At 47.0% G+C, this 18,077-nt stretch overlaps 1 non-coding gene across 1 annotated transcript; it reads right to left on the bottom strand.

The window, feature by feature from the left end:
• Positions 1 to 4,543: 4,543 nt before the first annotated feature.
• On the bottom strand, positions 4,544 to 4,625 carry TRNAL-UAG (transfer RNA leucine (anticodon UAG)). Its single transcript has one exon. It is a non-coding gene; the product is annotated as a tRNA-Leu (tRNA).
• Positions 4,626 to 18,077: the final 13,452 nt, after the last annotated feature.

Below are 18,077 nucleotides of genomic sequence, written 5' to 3'. Positions count from 1 at the left end.
CCTGAGTTTCTGGAAATAAAATGTTTAAACCCTGTACACAAGGGTCATTGTGCCCCTGCCACCACCAAAAAAAAAAAAAAAAAAAACAACTTCCCTCCTCCAAGTGTCTTTGCCCAGTGGAACAGGGGGTGGTCTCTCCATCCCACAAACTGAATCCCTGTGAGGATTTTAGAGTCTGCCCAGGTACCCAGCCTGTGAGGTCCTGAGAGGGCAAGTAGGAGGAGGTTCTAGTTCTCTTGGAGACAGGAAATACAGAAAGCAGAGTTGAGACAGTAGGCAGCCCAAGACAGCACAGCCAATCAGAATGGACTAAGGCAACCGCATAGGATTTTCATTATGGGTACTGAAGCTATTCCTAGACCTAATGCCAGACATCCTACGTATTCTCATCTCTCTCATCTTAAAAATATCCTCCTTTGGGACCAGCATAATGGCTATGTCGCTGGACTCCCATGTAGTCAACCGCGGTTTGAATCACGGACCCCCTGGGTTAAACTCACGCTGGGCACATGTGCATGCATGCCCAAGATCCCGAGAGGAGAATGGAGGAGAAGGGATTGCGGCGTGGCCATCCCCCCTGGGGGGTGATTTCTCGCTTTCTGTCTCTCTGTCTCTGTCTTTCTGATGAGCAGACGCGCCCAAAAAAAAAAAAAAAAAAAAAAAAAATCCTCCCTCAGCCAGCAGGTGGTGTGGTGGTTAAAGCACTGGACATGATTGACTCCAGGGTCCAAATCCTGGACCCTGTGGCTGGAAAATCATGCCAGGCACGTGTGCTTGCCTGCCCAGAATCCTGAAAGGAAAATGGGAGAGAAGGGATTGTAGTGTGACCATCCACCTCGAGAGGTGCTTTCTCTCTTTCGTTCTGTCTCTCTTCAGAGAGTACGTGTACCCTATGGTAAAAATCTGAAAAAGAAAAGAAAAGAAAACCCTCAACTTCCAATTTCTCTTCCCACTACTGCTCCTATTGCTCCTTCCTCTTCAAAATCAGATTTTGTGATGACTGCCCATACTTACATTTCCGTTTCTTCTCAACCCATTCCAAAGTGTTTTTTTTTTTTTTTTTAACTTCATTTATTTACTTTTTAAATTTGACCAAAGAGAGACGGGGAGAGAGAGAAAGTGAGAAAGGAAGCCGCCAGTTCCGGGACTCAAACAATGGTTGACCATGTGAGAGTCCAGCCCTTTACCACCACGCCACCTGCTGGCCCCCAAAGTGGGTTTTATTTAATTGCCAGAGGGTGCTTGTGTATGGGGAGCGAAGGGAACATGCCTCAGTGGTGTGTGGTCACATTGCAATCCCTTCTCTATTTCTCCATCTTGGTGGGATTCAGGCCATCCATGCACATGCACCTGGGAAGTTTCACAAGCCGTTAAGACTGGGATTCAAACCATGGTCAGTCATGTAGGATCGAGTTCCCTTAACTACAAGGTCTCTGGTTCCCCAAATGGCTTTAATCAAAGTCCTCAATGACCTTGTCCATAAACCATAAACCCAGTGGATACAAGGGACTTCAAAAAGTTTATGGAAAGTGGAATTGAAACATTTTGGTGTTAAAAAAAAAGAAATCCATGCATTTTTTTTCTCTTGTAAAAAATTATTTATTTAACTTCATCTATTTATTTATTTATTTTAGTTCGACGAGAGAGAGAGAGAAGCCACCAGGTCTAGGACTCAAACCTCAGTCCAGCCCCTTAACCACCACGCCCCCTGCTGGTCCCTCATTCATCTATTTTTTTTAATTATTTCATTTTATTTATTCATTTATTTTATTTTAATTTGACAAAAGGAGAGAGAGAGAGAGAAAGTGAGAAAGCAAGCCACCAGGTCCAGGACCTGGTGGCACGTGGGAGTGTCCAGCGCCTTAACTACCACGCCACCTGCTGGTTCCCCCCCATGCATTTTTTTTTTTTTTTGGTAACATGTATTTTTCATTAACTTCTTGAAGACCCACCTCATATTTTTCAGTATCTTGTCAAGCCTCTCAGCAGTATTCAACATAGCTGGTTGTTCTTTCCTTTAAAAAACATTCGTCCTGGTCTCTGTGAGCCTACACCTGTCTTCCACATATGTCTCTGGCCAGCCTTGCTTTGTCTTCTTCCCTGGCTCCTCTTCCACTGCTCACCCTTTAAGATTATGTTCCTCAGGACTTTGTCCTAGAACCTCTTCTCCCTCGCTGGTGAGCTCTCTCCAGCTGAGTTCATCCATTCTTTTTTTTTTTTTTTGGAGAGGTTTTTGCTATAGGGCGCGTGCGCTCACCAGACAGACAGAGAGAGACATGGAGACAGAAAGCGAGAAATCACCCCCCCCCAGGGGGGATGGTCACACCGCAATCCCTTCTCCTCCATTCTCCTCTCGGGATCTTGGGCACGCACGCACACATGCCCGGCGTGAGTTCTAAGCTACCGGGGCTGGGACGCGAACCGCGGTCGACTACATGGGAGTCCAGCAACATAGCCATTACACTAACTGGTGGTTCCCTCTGGAGCCTCCTCTGTGTCGTTTGCTCAGAGTTCTCTCTTAACCTCTAGACTTCTATGTCAACCCCTTTCCCAAAAACATCTCATAGTCAAAGTCAATCAAACGGAACTCATCCTCTTTACCATAACCTGCTCTTCATCCATCCTGACCATCCTGAGTCCCCTCCAGGGGGACTCAGGGAGAGAGGAGAGGCATCACCAGCCAGCTGGTGGCCCAAGACCAAAACCTGGCCATCATTGTTGACTTGTGCCTCTTCATGATACAGTCATCTGTATGAGTTCTGTCAGATTCACCTCCAGAATGTCTCTATGACCCACCCCTTTTGTCTCACACACTGTCACCACCACGGTACAAACTACTGTTCTTTCGCCTAGCCAACATCTGTAGGCTTTGGATGGGACCTCCTGTACCTGCAGCTAAGTCCCAGACTGGAATCTGCCACTCTACGGTTTATTAAAACCCTTCAGTGGTCTTGGGGCCAGCATATGGTGTAATAGCTATGTCACTGGACTCCCATGTAGTCGACTGCGGTTCAAGTCCCGGACCCAGTGGCTTAAACTCATGCCAGGTGTGTGTGCGTATGTGCCCAAGATCCCAAGAGGAGAATGGAGGAGAAGGGATTGCTGCGTGGCCATCCCCCTTGGGGGGTGATTTCTTGCGTTCTATCTCTCTGTCTCTCTCTGTCGTTCTGGTAAGCACACGAGCCCTACAGCAAAAACCTCTCCAAAAAAACACAACAATAATAAAATAAAACCCTCAGTGGTCTCCCATTGCCCTCTGGGTCAAACTCAAAGCCTTCCATGTCATGCATGGCCCTCTGCCAACCACTTCAGCCTCATGTCTTGCCATTCATCCACTTCTACTCTGTCCCACTGTCCTGCATCACCTCCACAGCATCTCAGACTTACAAGGCTCTCATTGTCTCTTCTTGGAAAAACCCCTTTCCACCTTCACTTGGCTAGTCTCTCAATTTCAGGCCCCAGTTAATGTCACTTCGTCATTTCCCCTGGACCAGGTTAACACACTTCGTGGTCAGTGCTCTTCACAGGTGCAATGAATGTGATTGCAATTGCTGTAAATTCTGTGGACTCACGAGCACTTCTGCATTGTCCACTATTAGTGTAGCCTCAGTTCTAGCTGGGGTTCTGGCACATAGTAGGCCCTTTATAAATAGTGCTTGAATGAATAAATAAAAGAGGGCCCCTAAACCAAGCCTGAAGACTGAGCAGGAGGTGAATCAAGGAAGTTGAGGCCTCAAGATGGACACCCGCATGGGTCTCATCCTTATACCCCAGTCCCTCCACAGCACCTCCTGATTCCCTTTCTACCCACAGAGGTTCTTGGAGTCGGCCGGAATCCTTAGAAAAACACAGAGTGGGCCAAGAAAGGACCCTCTGTTACCGACATAATGATTACAATCACTCCCCATAACCCGTGTTCTCCTTTTTTTTTTTTTTTTTGAGAGGTTTTCGCTATAGGGCACATGCGCTTGCCAGACAGAGAGAGACATAGAGACAGAAAGCGAGAAATCACCCCCCAGGGGGGATGGTCACGCCGCAATCCCTTCTCCTCCATTCTCCTCTTGGGATCTGGGGCACACACGCACACGTGCCCGGCGTGAGTTTTAAGCCACGGGGTCCGGGACGGGACCCGCAGTCGACTACGTGGGAGTGCAGCGACATAGCCATTACACTAACTGCTGGTTTCCAACCCGTGTTCTTTGGAAGTAAAGAGACTCCACTCCTTGTGGCCCAAGCCTGGAAACCTTAAATTAAGAACTCAAGCAGCCTGTTGGGAACTTTGCAAGGTGTCCAAGATGCTTCCCCCTGGAAATAGGCAGTTTTTTGTTTCATTTCAAGAGAACAAAAAGAAGTTTGTATACTAGCTGTAGAAAGAGGGTGTGTGCTGCAATTTCTTCCTTTTCTCTTTCTTTCTTAAATTAAAAAAAAAATTATAACAACAAAGTACATCAGAAAGGAAAACAACAACAAGCAGAAAAAAGGAGTAGGAAAAAAAAAAAAAGCCAGAGACTACGTGAAGGGATTAAAAAAGACCCCGCGGGTATGGCAGCGGTGGGATTCGAACCCACGCCATCGAAATGACTGGAGCCTAAATCCAGCGCCTTAGACCACTCGGCCACGCTACCTCCCGCCTAAAGAGCTTCCATTCAGACTATATTAGTTTCATGACGCAGGCGTCTCGCGTTCGACTAGCTCCGCCCCACAGGTTTGCGCATGCTCAATATCAGCTTGGTATCGCTAGCTTCACATCTAGCCCTGTTGTTGGTCAGGACCTTGGAATCGCTGTGCTCTCGTAACCAACAGCAATAAATGCAGTGGGAATGCACACTACAAAGGAAAGAATTCCTAAAGGTTAAACCTTAATATTTAATCCTCGCATGCGTGTTTGATTTGACTTTTGCATTTTCCATGGCCGTGTTGCTGCTTACGGCCACCTGGGGGCAGTGCCGCACTGTCCTTTCCTCCCGACTGGGCTTGGTGTCCGGCAGGGAACTCCAGTTTGCCCTGAACCCAGCTAGGTTCCCATCCTGAGGACTCTACTTCTCAAGTGTCTTCTGAAGCCGTAGAGGGCCCCGTGACCTGACCCTACCCACGCGATGTAAGAATTACAGATCCAGGGAGCTTAATCATTGGACGTCTTTACAGGTCGTTGGCATGAGTGGGCTCCCTCGGTCATAACTAGTACAGAACAGGAAACAGCGGCTACGTGCTTGTCTTGTAGAGACAAGCTGGCTCACCCAGAGACAGCGTTCCCCGGCCTCCCAACACCTGTTCTGTGCAGACTACGAAAGTGTCTTTAAGAAAAATGCAGTAAGTATGGAGCACAACACAGCAAACTCCGTTTCTTGCCATTCAGAATTAATTAACCTTAGGCTTGTTGGCTTCAAATTTTTAAAAATTAAAAAAGGAAATGATCACTAAAGATGAAATTCAAGTCTCTTGAATAGCCCCAAGTTCTATTTCCATATCTCCTTTCATGGGGGTTTTAACTCCTTTGAGTCCACTGTTTCCTAAGTGGACATTCATATAGGGTCATCCATTTCCTTACATGTTTAAGAAAGGTAGCATACAAAACTCCAGGGTTGTGAAACAAGACAATCAGGTATGTGGGTGACTGAGTAACAGTCCCCAAAGATGTCCACCTCCAAATCACAAGAATTTATATATTACCTTCTGTGGTAAAAAGGATTTTGGAGAGCTGATTAAACTAAAGATCTTCAGATGGGGAGATCATCCAGGTGGTCTTCATCACAAGGGTCCTTGAGAGAGGCAGGAAGTGGAGAAAGATGTGAGAATGGAAACAGAGATGAGTGATGCAGCCATAACCAAGGAACGCCGCAGTTCCTGGGAAACGTAAAGAAGCGCTTTCTCCTCTAGAACTTCGGAAAAGGAACGCAGGTGTCTGACACGTTTTAGGACCTCCGGCCTCCTACATGGTAAGGCAATAGTTTATACAGTTCATTTTTTAAAAAGGATTAATTTATTTACCTTTATTTATTTACTCTGACCAGAGAGGGACAGAGTGAGAGAGGGAAAGTGAGAAAACAAGCCACCAACTCCAAGACTCGAACCGAGGTCAGCCATGTGAGAATCCAGCATCCTGAACTACCATGCCATCTGCCAGCTCCCATTTTGATTTTTTTAATAGAGGGCCTGGTGCTTGTCAGGAGAGAGTAAAGCATCCCCCCATGAGGACTGGCCACACTGTAATCCCTTCTCCATCTCTCCCTCCTTTCTGGATTTTGGACATGCACACACATGCAGCTGGCATGTGTTTCAAGCCACTGGGTTGGGGGTCTTAAACTACACCATAGCCTATGTGAGGCCCAGCTCCCTTAACCACCAGGCCACGGAACCAGCCCAAGGCTATGTTGTTTGAAACCGTTGAATGTGTGGTCATTTGTTACAGAAGCAAAAGGAAACTACTAATAATACAGTGGGTAAGCCCATGGGCTCAGGAATTGCAGTGTGGGCTTTCCCCTGCTCTGGGACTTTTCTCTGGGCCTCAGTTGTTCGTCCCTGTAATGGTGTGGTTGAAAGAACCTCACAGGATTGGCTGTGAAGATTCAATTCATTCATACTGCAAATACAGTTTTTTTTTTCTTTTTAATTTGCTATAGGACACATGTGCTCCCCAGAGAGAAAAAGAGAGGGAAAGTGAGAACCACCCCTCTGCTGGGGCGGATGGCTATGCCTCAATCCTTTCTCCTCCATTCTCTCTCAGGATTTTGGCCACACTCGCTTGTACACATGCCTGGCATGTTCCTCAAGTTTCTGGGTCTGAGATTTAAACTGTGCATTCAGTCATGTGGGAATCCAGCCACCTTAACCACCATGCCACTGGCTGACCCAACTTTTTCTCTCTTTTTAAAATGTTTATTTATTTATGTCTTCCATTAGTGAGATGGACAGACAGACAGACAGACACAGGCACCCCTACAGGGTTGTGATATCACAAGCCATGTCCAGCCTCAGCGGCCCTGGATTATGGGCATGCGCACCTGGCATGCTCCGGGCAATCTCCAGTCTCATTCTACAGGTATTTCTTGTGCACCTACAGCGTGTCAGTTACTGTTCCGGCCACATCAGAGAATGAAGCAGACAAAGATCAGGTATGGTGACACGTGGCAGGTGTTTAGATCTCTGGTGCATCATGAAAGGGTGATGGTGGTGACTCCGGGGACTTGGGTTCTCTCCCAGTATCTCAAGGCTTTTACCACAAGAGTTCTTACAAGGATGGTGGGCTCTTGGTGGTGTTACACACACATCTCTCCCCTGTGCAACAGAACAGGCAACACTTACGGGCCTCCCAGGATGCTACTGGGCCCTGCTAGAATGTCAGCTCCAGAAGGGCCAGTGAGGATGTCTTGTTCACCCTGTGCTACATCCTCAGGGAGTGCTGGTGCAAGGATGTTCCTTAAAAAAATTGTTTTGCATTTTTGCCGCTCCACCTTGCCACTTGCATCTAGACTCAGAGAAGTGCTTCTGGCTAGAGCTGCCCAGTCTAAGTGCTCACAAAACTCCTTCTGGACCTGGCTGGGCTGTAGTCTGCCCTTCTGGAAGCCCACCCCTACGGCCATAGGACAGAGCTAGCGTTCTCTTTAGGTAGTCTCCAGCGATTACTGGAAGCTTTCTCCAGAGGTTGAACCTTTAGCTAGCAGCACCCAGCCCCTAAACAGTCTCTCTGAGAATGTAATTCAAGTCAGCATTTACCCCGCACCTACCAGGTGAGATCAGGCAGAAAGCCAGCTTCCTCAGGGGAAGGGGAGCTGTTTCTGGAGCTGCTCAGAGCCCTCATGTCACAGGCGCTTTCCCAACAAAACCCCAGCGGAGGCCAGGCCATCAGTTCATGGGCTCCACCCAGCACTTCTGATCCGGCTCAGACTCTGGCTGCCTGCCTGTGGGCCTGCTGATTCAGCTTGTCTGTGATTTCTGCCTTCCAAGGAGACGCCACAGGACCAGCTCGTATGCAAAGTCCCGGCCACAGCCAGCTAGGGTGGGGAAGCCACAGAAACCGGGGCAACGGGGCTCTGTTTGGTTTTCTTTTTTTCTTTTTTTTTTAAGTAACATTTAAAAATAACTTCTGCAAAAGTAATACATGCTCCCTGTTGAAACTTGAGCAAAGAAAAAACAGCACAAATAAGAATGAGAAATCACCATTTCTCAACCCATTTAAATTGTCCATACTTCGGTAAAAAGAAAACGGTTGTTGTTTTTTCATTTGAGAGGTCATGTGATATGTGTTCATTGTAAATGTTTTAAAATGTCAAATCACAGGTATAAGGTTAAAAGGGAAATTCTCTCCCTTCCCACTGCCCCCGTTCACCAGCAAACCCCACAGCTCAAAAGAAAACACAGTAAAACAGCTGGGCAGTGTGCATCCTTCCAGATCTTTCCTACGCAAATATGCGGGCCATGGAAAGAGAGGCCCTGACAAGCCCCATCCTTATCCTGAGTTCGCCTTGCACAGGGGAGGGAAGGAAGTCTCTCTAGAAGAATGCAGAGTGGTCATTTCTTGGCTTTTGCAAGTCTTTCTGTAGCTATGGGGGTGGGAGAAGAGGGCATTTGGATGACTCTCTGATGGGCCATTTCTTTTCTTTCTAGAATTTTTAAAATTTTATTAATTATTTCTTTAATTTGACCAGAGAGAGACAGAGAGAGAAAGAGAAAGCAAGTCTCCAGGTCCAGGACTCAAACCACAGTAAGCCATGTAGGAGTCCAGCGCCCCAACCACCATGTCACCTGCTGTCCCCATTTCTTTTTTAAAAAACCTTTCAAAAAAATTTAAAATATTTCATTTCATTTTATTTATTTATTTTAATTTGACCAGGGAGATACAGAATGAGAGAGAGCTAGAGAGATGGAAACTGAGAACGCAAGCTACCAGGTCCAGGACTCAAGCCATGGTTGGCCAGTGCCCTTAGCCACCATGCCACCTGCCGGCCCCCAAAACCTTTTAAAATTTATTTTTAATTGATATATAATTTTTATGTATCTGCAGGGGTACAATGTGATTTTTCTTGTACAGAATTACAACGTGTGATGATTGAACCAGCGTAATTGGGAGAGCCATCACCTCAACCCTAAGTCATTACTTTGTGATGGGCATCTGTCATGCCCAGCAGGTCCAGGACCTTCTGAGCCAAGGAGGGCTTGTCACTCCCGCTGCTCAAAAACAACCATGCCAGGACACGTGGTGGTACAGTCATAAAACGCTGCTCTGCAAGGCAGCCTGCACAGGAAGGCTCCTGGTTTAGCTCTGCGACCTCCCTGGGTGCACTGGGCATACATGTGCCCGTGGTCTGGGTCTGGCTGCCAGGATGCTACTGGGCCCTGCTAGAATGTCAGCTCCAGAAGGGCCAGTGAGGATGTCTTGTTCACCCTGTGCTACATCCTCAGGGAGTGCTGGTGCAAGGATGTTCCTTAAAAAAATTGTTTTGCATTTTTGCCGCTCCACCTTGCCACTTGCATCTAGACTCAGAGAAGTGCTTCTGGCTAGAGCTGCCCAGTCTAAGTGCTCACAAAACTCCTTCTGGACCTGGCTGGGCTGTAGTCTGCCCTTCTGGAAGCCCACCCCTACGGCCATAGGACAGAGCTAGCGTTCTCTTTAGGTAGTCTCCAGCGATTACTGGAAGCTTTCTCCAGAGGTTGAACCTTTAGCTAGCAGCACCCCGCCCCTAAACAGTCTCTCTGAGAATGTAATTCAAGTCAGCATTTACCCCGCACCTACCAGGTGAGATCAGGCAGAAAGCCAGCTTCCTCAGGGGAAGGGGAGCTGTTTCTGGAGCTGCTCAGAGCCCTCATGTCACAGGCGCTTTCCCAACAAAACCCCAGCGGAGGCCAGGCCATCAGTTCATGGGCTCCACCCAGCACTTCTGATCCGGCTCAGACTCTGGCTGCCTGCCTGTGGGCCTGCTGATTCAGCTTGTCTGTGATTTCTGCCTTCCAAGGAGACGCCACAGGACCAGCTCGTATGCAAAGTCCCGGCCACAGCCAGCTAGGGTGGGGAAGCCACAGAAACCGGGGCAACGGGGCTCTGTTTGGTTTTCTTTTTTTCTTTTTTTTTTAAGTAACATTTAAAAATAACTTCTGCAAAAGTAATACATGCTCCCTGTTGAAACTTGAGCAAAGAAAAAACAGCACAAATAAGAATGAGAAATCACCATTTCTCAACCCATTTAAATTGTCCATACTTCGGTAAAAAGAAAACGGTTGTTGTTTTTTCATTTGAGAGGTCATGTGATATGTGTTCATTGTAAATGTTTTAAAATGTCAAATCACAGGTATAAGGTTAAAAGGGAAATTCTCTCCCTTCCCACTGCCCCCGTTCACCAGCAAACCCCACAGCTCAAAAGAAAACACAGTAAAACAGCTGGGCAGTGTGCATCCTTCCAGATCTTTCCTACGCAAATATGCGGGCCATGGAAAGAGAGGCCCTGACAAGCCCCATCCTTATCCTGAGTTCGCCTTGCACAGGGGAGGGAAGGAAGTCTCTCTAGAAGAATGCAGAGTGGTCATTTCTTGGCTTTTGCAAGTCTTTCTGTAGCTATGGGGGTGGGAGAAGAGGGCATTTGGATGACTCTCTGATGGGCCATTTCTTTTCTTTCTAGAATTTTTAAAATTTTATTAATTATTTCTTTAATTTGACCAGAGAGAGACAGAGAGAGAAAGAGAAAGCAAGTCTCCAGGTCCAGGACTCAAACCACAGTAAGCCATGTAGGAGTCCAGCGCCCCAACCACCATGTCACCTGCTGTCCCCATTTCTTTTTTAAAAAACCTTTCAAAAAAATTTAAAATATTTCATTTCATTTTATTTATTTATTTTAATTTGACCAGGGAGATACAGAATGAGAGAGAGCGAGAGAGATGGAAACTGAGAATGCAAGCTACCAGGTCCAGGACTCAAGCCATGGTTGGCCAGTGCCCTTAGCCACCATGCCACCTGCCGGCCCCCAAAACCTTTTAAAATTTATTTTTAATTGATATATAATTTTTATGTATCTGCAGGGGTACAATGTGATTTTTCTTGTACAGAATTACAACGTGTGATGATTGAACCAGCGTAATTGGGAGAGCCATCACCTCAACCCTAAGTCATTACTTTGTGATGGGCATCTGTCATGCCCAGCAGGTCCAGGACCTTCTGAGCCAAGGAGGACTTGTCATTGCCGCTGCTCAAAAACAACCATGCCAGGACACGTGGTGGTACAGTCATAAAACGCTGCTCTGCAAGGCAGCCTGCACAGGAAGGCTCCTGGTTTAGCTCTGCGACCTCCCTGGGTGCACTGGGCATACATGTGCCCGTGGTCTGGGTCTGGCTGAAGGCTGAGATGGATTGTGGTGTTGGCGGACTCTTTCCTCTCTCTCTTTCTCTGTCTCTGTGTCTCTCATGAAAGAAGTAAGTCAATAATGTCATGGGCCAGCCAGTGGCATGGTAGTAAAGGTGACTGGATCCACATGCTGATGGCTTGGTTTGAGTCCCAGACCAGAAGCTTGAAAAATATGTTGGACGTGTGTGTGTGTGTGTGTTCATGCGCAGGCTCTCAAAATCCCCGAAGGAGAAATAGAGAAGAGAGACTGCAGTGAAGCCATCCCCCATGGGGGAAGAGGTGTTTTCTCACTTTCCTTCTCTCTCTCTCACTCTCCTGGCAAGCAAGCGTACCCTCCATCAAAACAAACAAACAAGAAAACTTTACACGAAACTTAACAACCAAATCCCCCTCGGTGGACAGGGAGGAATTATCTTCTCCCTGTGGCCACTCTGCAACCCGGCCTGAGCCTGGGGGAGGGTCACACCCACCTCCTTGATGCTGGGAACAGCCAGGTGTCTGTGACTGAGCCAGAGGGTGTGAGAGTAATCCCTGTGATCTTGCTTCTGCTGTGTACCCTGGGGCTCCTCCGAGGCTCCCTGGTGAGACACACTGAGTTGTTTTTTTTTTTTTTTTTGGTAACAGCTTCATTGCAATGTAATTCACATACCACACAATTCACCCATCTACAGTGTACAATTCAGTGGCATAGAATATATTCCCAGAGTTGTGCAGTCACTGCAATCTATTTTAGAATTTTTTTTTTTTGAGAGGTTTTGGCTATGGGCACATATGCTCCCCAGACAGAGAGACAGAAAGCGAGAAATCACCCTCCAGGGGGGATGGCGATGCTGCAATCCCTTCTCCTCCATTCTCCTCTGGGGATTTTGGGCATGCGTGCACACACGCCCAGCGTGAGTTTAAGCCACCGGGTCCAGGACTCGAACCACAGTCGACTACATGGGAATTCAGTGACATAGCCATTATGCTAACTGCTGGTCCCAATTTTAGAATTTTTTGCATCATTCTGACAAAGAAAACCCGTACCTGTTAATAGTCACCTATCCCCCACAAGACCTCCAAGCTCTTTCCAGCTCCTGACAACCACTAAAGATAGTTTAGGGGAAAAAATAATTTAATTTAATTTATTATTAATTTGCTATAGGGCATGTGTGTTCACCAGAGAGAGGAAGTGAGGAAGCAAGCCACCAGGTGCAGGATTTGAACCACAGTCAATCATGCGGGAGGCCAGTGCCTTCCTCACCGTGCCAACTTCTGGCCCCTAAAGACACTTTCTGTCTCTGTGGATTTCCTTATTCTGGGGATTCCAGATATATGAGATCATCAAATATGTTGTCTTCTGCATTTGGCTTCTGTAACTTAGCAGAGTTTTCAAGATTCATTTGTGCTGGAGTCTGTATCAGTACTTCATTCCTTTCTATTGCAAAATAATACTCCATTCTATGGCTGTACCACACTTTTTCGTTTATCAATTGTGCCATTTCAGCTATTTTCACTTTTGGGTTATTATGAGTAGTAAATATTCCTGTACAAGGTTTTACGTGGACATTTGTTTTCATTTCCCTTGGGTATATACCTATGAGTGGAATTGCTGGGTCATGCAGTAACTCCATGTTTTATTATTATTATTATTATTTTTAGATAGAGATTATTGCTATAGGGCGTGTGTACTTGCTGGAGAGACAAAGCGAGAAATCGCCCCCCAGGGACATGGCCATGCCACAACCACTTGTCTTCCGTTCTCCTCTCGGGATCTTGAGCACGTACACAGATGAGTCCAGCGTTGAGTTTTAAGATGCTGGGTCCAGGACTTGAACTGCGGTCTACCTACATGGGAGTACAGCGGCGTAAACACTATGTCATCGCTGGTCCCTCATGTTTAATTTTTTGAAGAACTGCCAACTGTTTGCCATTTTCTTTTCCTGTCACAAATGTATGAGGGTTCCAATTTCTCCACATTCTTGCCAACACTTGATATTATTTGAATTTCTAATCATAACCATCCTAATGGGTGTGGTTTTGATTTGCACTGAGCATCTAGTTTTAAGATGCTGGGTCCAGGATTTGAACCGCGGTCTACCTACATGGGAGTACAGCGGCATAAACACTATGTCATCACTGGTCCCTCATGTTTAATTTTTTGAAGAACTGCCAACTGTTTGCCATTTTCCTTTCCTGTCACAAATGTATGAGGGTTCCAATTTCTCCACATTCTTGCCAACACTTGATATTATTTGAATTTCTAATCATAACCATCCTAATGGGTGTGGTTTTGATTTGCACTGAGCATCTTTTCAAATCCTATTGGCCATTTGTATATCTTCTTTGAATAAATATTATTCAAATCTTCTGCCCCTCCCCCCTTTTTTTTTTTGCTGGAGGGTGTACGCACTTGTCAGAGAAAGACAGAGAGAGAGGAGAGGGAGAGGAGAAAGCATACACCACAGGGCATGGCCACAATGAAATCCCTTCTCCATTTCCCTCTCCTTTCAGAATTGTGGCCATGTATGCACACCTACCTGGTGTGTTTCTCAAGCCGCCAGGTCTGAGACTCAAACCATGTAGTTGGCCATGAGGGATCTGGCTGTCTTAATTACTAAGTCATAGAGCTAGCCCACTTTGCCTATTTTTAAATTTATTTTTTCTTTTTTTTAAGTTTATTTTTTATTTCATGAGAGAGAGAAGCAAGCACCCCAACAGGATCTCCATGCTGTGATCCACCCCCGAGCCTCAGCCAGCATGGATCATGGACATGGGTGTGCACACGAGGTGTGCTCAGAGAGGTCCCAGGACCTTTCTCACTTGAGACCAGTTGCATTACCACTGTGCCACCACCTGGCCCCTATCTTTTCATTATTACATTGTAGAAGTCCATACAAATCTCCTATCAGATATATGACTGGGAATATTTCCTCCCAGACTCTGGGTTGTCTTTTCACTTTCTTGATGTTGATGCTGTCTTTTGTATTCTGTGGGTTACTGAGTCCTATGGATTACTCTGGTGGAGGGAAAAGGAGAGATAGTCCTACTCCTTGTGGGCAGTGAGAGGGATATTTCTTTCTTTCTTTCTTTGAAAGGTTTTTGCTATAGGGTGCGTGTGCTTGCCAGCCAGCCAGACAGAGACAGAGAGACAGAAAGCGAGAAATCACCCCCCGGGTGGGTGGCCACGCTGCAATCCCTTCTCCTCCATTCTCCTCTTGGGATCTTGGGCACGCACGCACACATGCCCAGCGTTAGTTTTAAGCCACTGGGTCCGGGACGTGAACCGCGGTCGACTACGTGGGAGTCCAGCGACATAGCCATTACGCTAACTGCTGGTTCCCTAGATTTTGTATTTTCCAAAACTTGCAGCACAGAAACCAAAGGGTAAAACACTCAGTGGTGGGCCTTAGGCCCCATTTCTTCTTCTTTCTTCTCCTCTTCCTCCTCCTTCCTTTTTTTTTTGGAGAGATTTTCACTGTAGGGCGCATGCGCTCGCCAGACAGACAGAGAGAGACATAGAGACAGAAAGCAAGAAATCACCCCCCAGGGGGGATGGTCACGCCGCAATCCCTTCTCCTCCATTCTCCTCTCGGGATCTTGGGCACGCACGCACACGCGCCCGGCGTGAGTTTTAAGCCACAGGGTCCGGGACACGAACCGCGGTCGACTACATGGGAGTCCAGCGACATAGCCATTACGCTAACTGCTGGTTCCCCCGCCTCCTTCCTTTTTAAAAAATAATTTACCAGAGGCATGTGCACTCACCAGAGGAGACAGAGAGTGTGAAAGAGAAAGCAGCTGGCCCTCCACACGGGGAATGGTCACTACAAACCCTTCTCTTTCATCTCTCCCTCCTTTTGGGGTTTCAGGCACACAGGCACAAATGCCAGGCTTGCTCTTCAAGCCATTGGGTCTGGGACTTGAACTGCACCTTGTGGTCAGCCATGTGGGATCCAGCTTCCTTGACCAGCCACAGGCTGGCTCCATTTCTTCTTTTTCACTTCTCCACCATTGGGAGAATCTGCCTGTGTGCCATTCCCCTCTCCAACCTCATCAATCTGAACCTATTCCCAACTCAGCGTACAGCAACTGCAAGGCCTAGCTCTCCCAAGGGATTCTGAATTTTTATGGCCTCAAACCTTGAAGCATCAAGAGGGTTATAAATAAGAGGGAATATACATATGTCCCTTGGAGAGTATGAAGTTGACATTAGACAAGGCTGGGGTTAGTACGAGCTCAGTCCTGTCCTAGCTGTGTCACCTTGGCACGTCATCCTCCCTGTAAGCCTCAGCTCTGTGATTTGTGAATTAGATTAATATTACTACTTACCTCATAAGGTTGGTGTGGAGATGGAATAAGATGCATCTATCACTAAATGTTAAATCTAAAACAAAATTTATGAAATTTCTTTGGAGAGGCTTTTTTTTCTTTTTTTTCTTTTTTTTTGCTATTGGGTGCGTGCGCTTGCCAGACAGACAGAGAGAGACATAGAGACAGAAAGCGAGAAATCACTCCCCAGAGGGGATGGTCACGCCGCAGTCCCTTCTCCTCCATTCTCCTCTCGGGATCTTGGGCACGCACGCAAACGCACCCGGCTTGAGTTTTAAGCCACCGGGTCTGGGATGCGAACTGTGGTCAACTCCATGGGAGTTCAGCGACATAGCCATTACGCTAACTGCTGGTCCCCAAAATTTATGAAATTTCTAAAAGTTCTCCAGGAAAGTATTTAGGGACCAGCTAATGGTGTGGTGGTTCTGGTGGCTGGATCCCAAATGACCGACTGTGCAGTTGGAGTCCTGGACAGGGGGTTTGAGAAACACACATGGGGCAGGTGCATGCAGGGGGCATGTGTGTGTGTGTGTGCCCAAACTCCCAAGAGGAGAATGGAGAAGGGATTGCAACACCCCCTTCCCCATGGTTTCTCACTTTCTGTCTCGCTTTCAGTCTCTATCTGGCTAGTGCACATGCTCTATAACAAAATTAAAAGATTTATTTATTAATTTTGGGGAGGGAGGGAGGAGAGGTTTTTGCTATGGGTGTGTGCGCTCACCAGACAGACAGAGAGAAACAGAGAGACAAAAAATAAGAAATCATGCCCCAGGGGGAATGGCCGCACCGCAATCCCTTCTCCATTCTCCTCTCAGGATCTTGGGCACATGTGCCTGGTGTGAATTTAAGTCACTGGGTCTGGGCAATCCTTTCTCCTCCATTCTCCTCTCGGCATTTTAGGTACACACGCACACACACCTGGTCTAAGTTTAAGCCACCGGGTCCGGGATTCAAACTGTGGTTGACTACATGGGAGTCCAGCGACATAGCCATTACTCCAACAGCTGGTCCCTTATTTACCCATTTAATTCCATTTGTTATTATTATTTTTTAATTTGACCAAAGAGAGACAGAGAAAGAGAAAGGGAAAGTGAGAAAGCAAGACACCAGGTCCAGGCCCCGAACTGTGGTCTGCTATGTGGGAATCCAGCTCCCTTAATCACTACGCCACCTGCCAGCCCTACCCTATAACAATTTTTTTAAAAAGAAAAAGTATCTGGAATCATGTAATACCCAAAGGATTATTATGTATTACCATTAGTTTTATTTCTTCTTTATACACACACACACACACACACACACACACACACGTGATTTTTTTCTTTCTTAAGGCTTTTGCCATCGGGAGTATGTGCTCACCAGAAAGAGCTTTCAGGGTTGGCGGTGCTGCAATCCCTTCTCCTTCATTCTCCTCCAGGGATTTTGGGCACAACACATGCCTGGCATGATTTTTCTTTTATTTCTTGTTTTAAAATATTTATTTAATTTTGTTATTATTATTATCATCATTATTTTAAATTTGAAAGACAAGAGAAGGAGCAAGAGAGAGAGAAAGTGAGAGAACAAGCTGCCAGGGCAGGGTCGCTCAAACCATGGTCGGCCATGTGGAAGCCTGGCAAGCACCTCAACCACCAAGCCACCTGCCAGCCCACCCCACCGCCATGATTTTCAAGTCACCAAGTCCACAGGTTATTTATTAAGCACCTACTATGTGCCAGGCTTCGTGTTAAGAGGTGGAATTACAGGCCCAGTTGCTACAACTTGACCTTTTGACGCTGCTACTTGGCAGGCTGAGGCCGCATGGGAGGCCATTTACATTCCAACCCACTCTAAAAGCCAGGGGATACTGGCACATCCCACTAGTCCCCCCTACTGCTACCGGGAGGCTGAGGCAGGAAGAGCTTGACACAGGCCCTGTCTGGGAAAAAAATTAGAAATACAGCAACATATGAAGTATGAAAAGAATGTCTTGAGGTGATACTGAACAATTACACAAATAGTTACCACTGTCATCAGCACCCAAGGTTGCACAAAACAGAAATCGCAAAAAAACAAAACAAGTTTGATTTAAAAAATATATTTTCAGGCTATGCATACAGACTCATACAAACAAGCAACGGGCTCAGTGGGCTTGGATTACCAGTGATCTTGGAAAAGACCCCAACACTGGAAACTAGACCAGCAACAGATGAGGACGCGGAGGCGCGGTGGGAGAGGGACGGCGCGGGCCCTCCGTTTTCGAATTACCCGCTGGGAGCGCGCCCCCTAGGCCTTAGGTCTCAACAGGGTGTACTCCGCCGGCCAGGAGCCAAAGACCCGGTGTCTGTCACCCGCTCAGAGCTCAGAGCCAGGGCGGCAGATAGACCAATCCAGGAGAGCTGGCGGCCGCAGGGGGGCGGCCACGTGAGCGCCGCGTTGTTGGCCCGCGGAGTTGCA

Source organism: Tupaia chinensis, unplaced genomic scaffold (genome assembly GCF_000334495.1).
Source record: "Tupaia chinensis unplaced genomic scaffold, TupChi_1.0 Scaffold138136_1, whole genome shotgun sequence".
NCBI classification, from domain to species: domain Eukaryota; kingdom Metazoa; phylum Chordata; class Mammalia; order Scandentia; family Tupaiidae; genus Tupaia; species Tupaia belangeri.
Note: the sequence above shows the minus strand (reverse complement) of the source record. Positions and strands in the feature narration are given on the sequence as shown.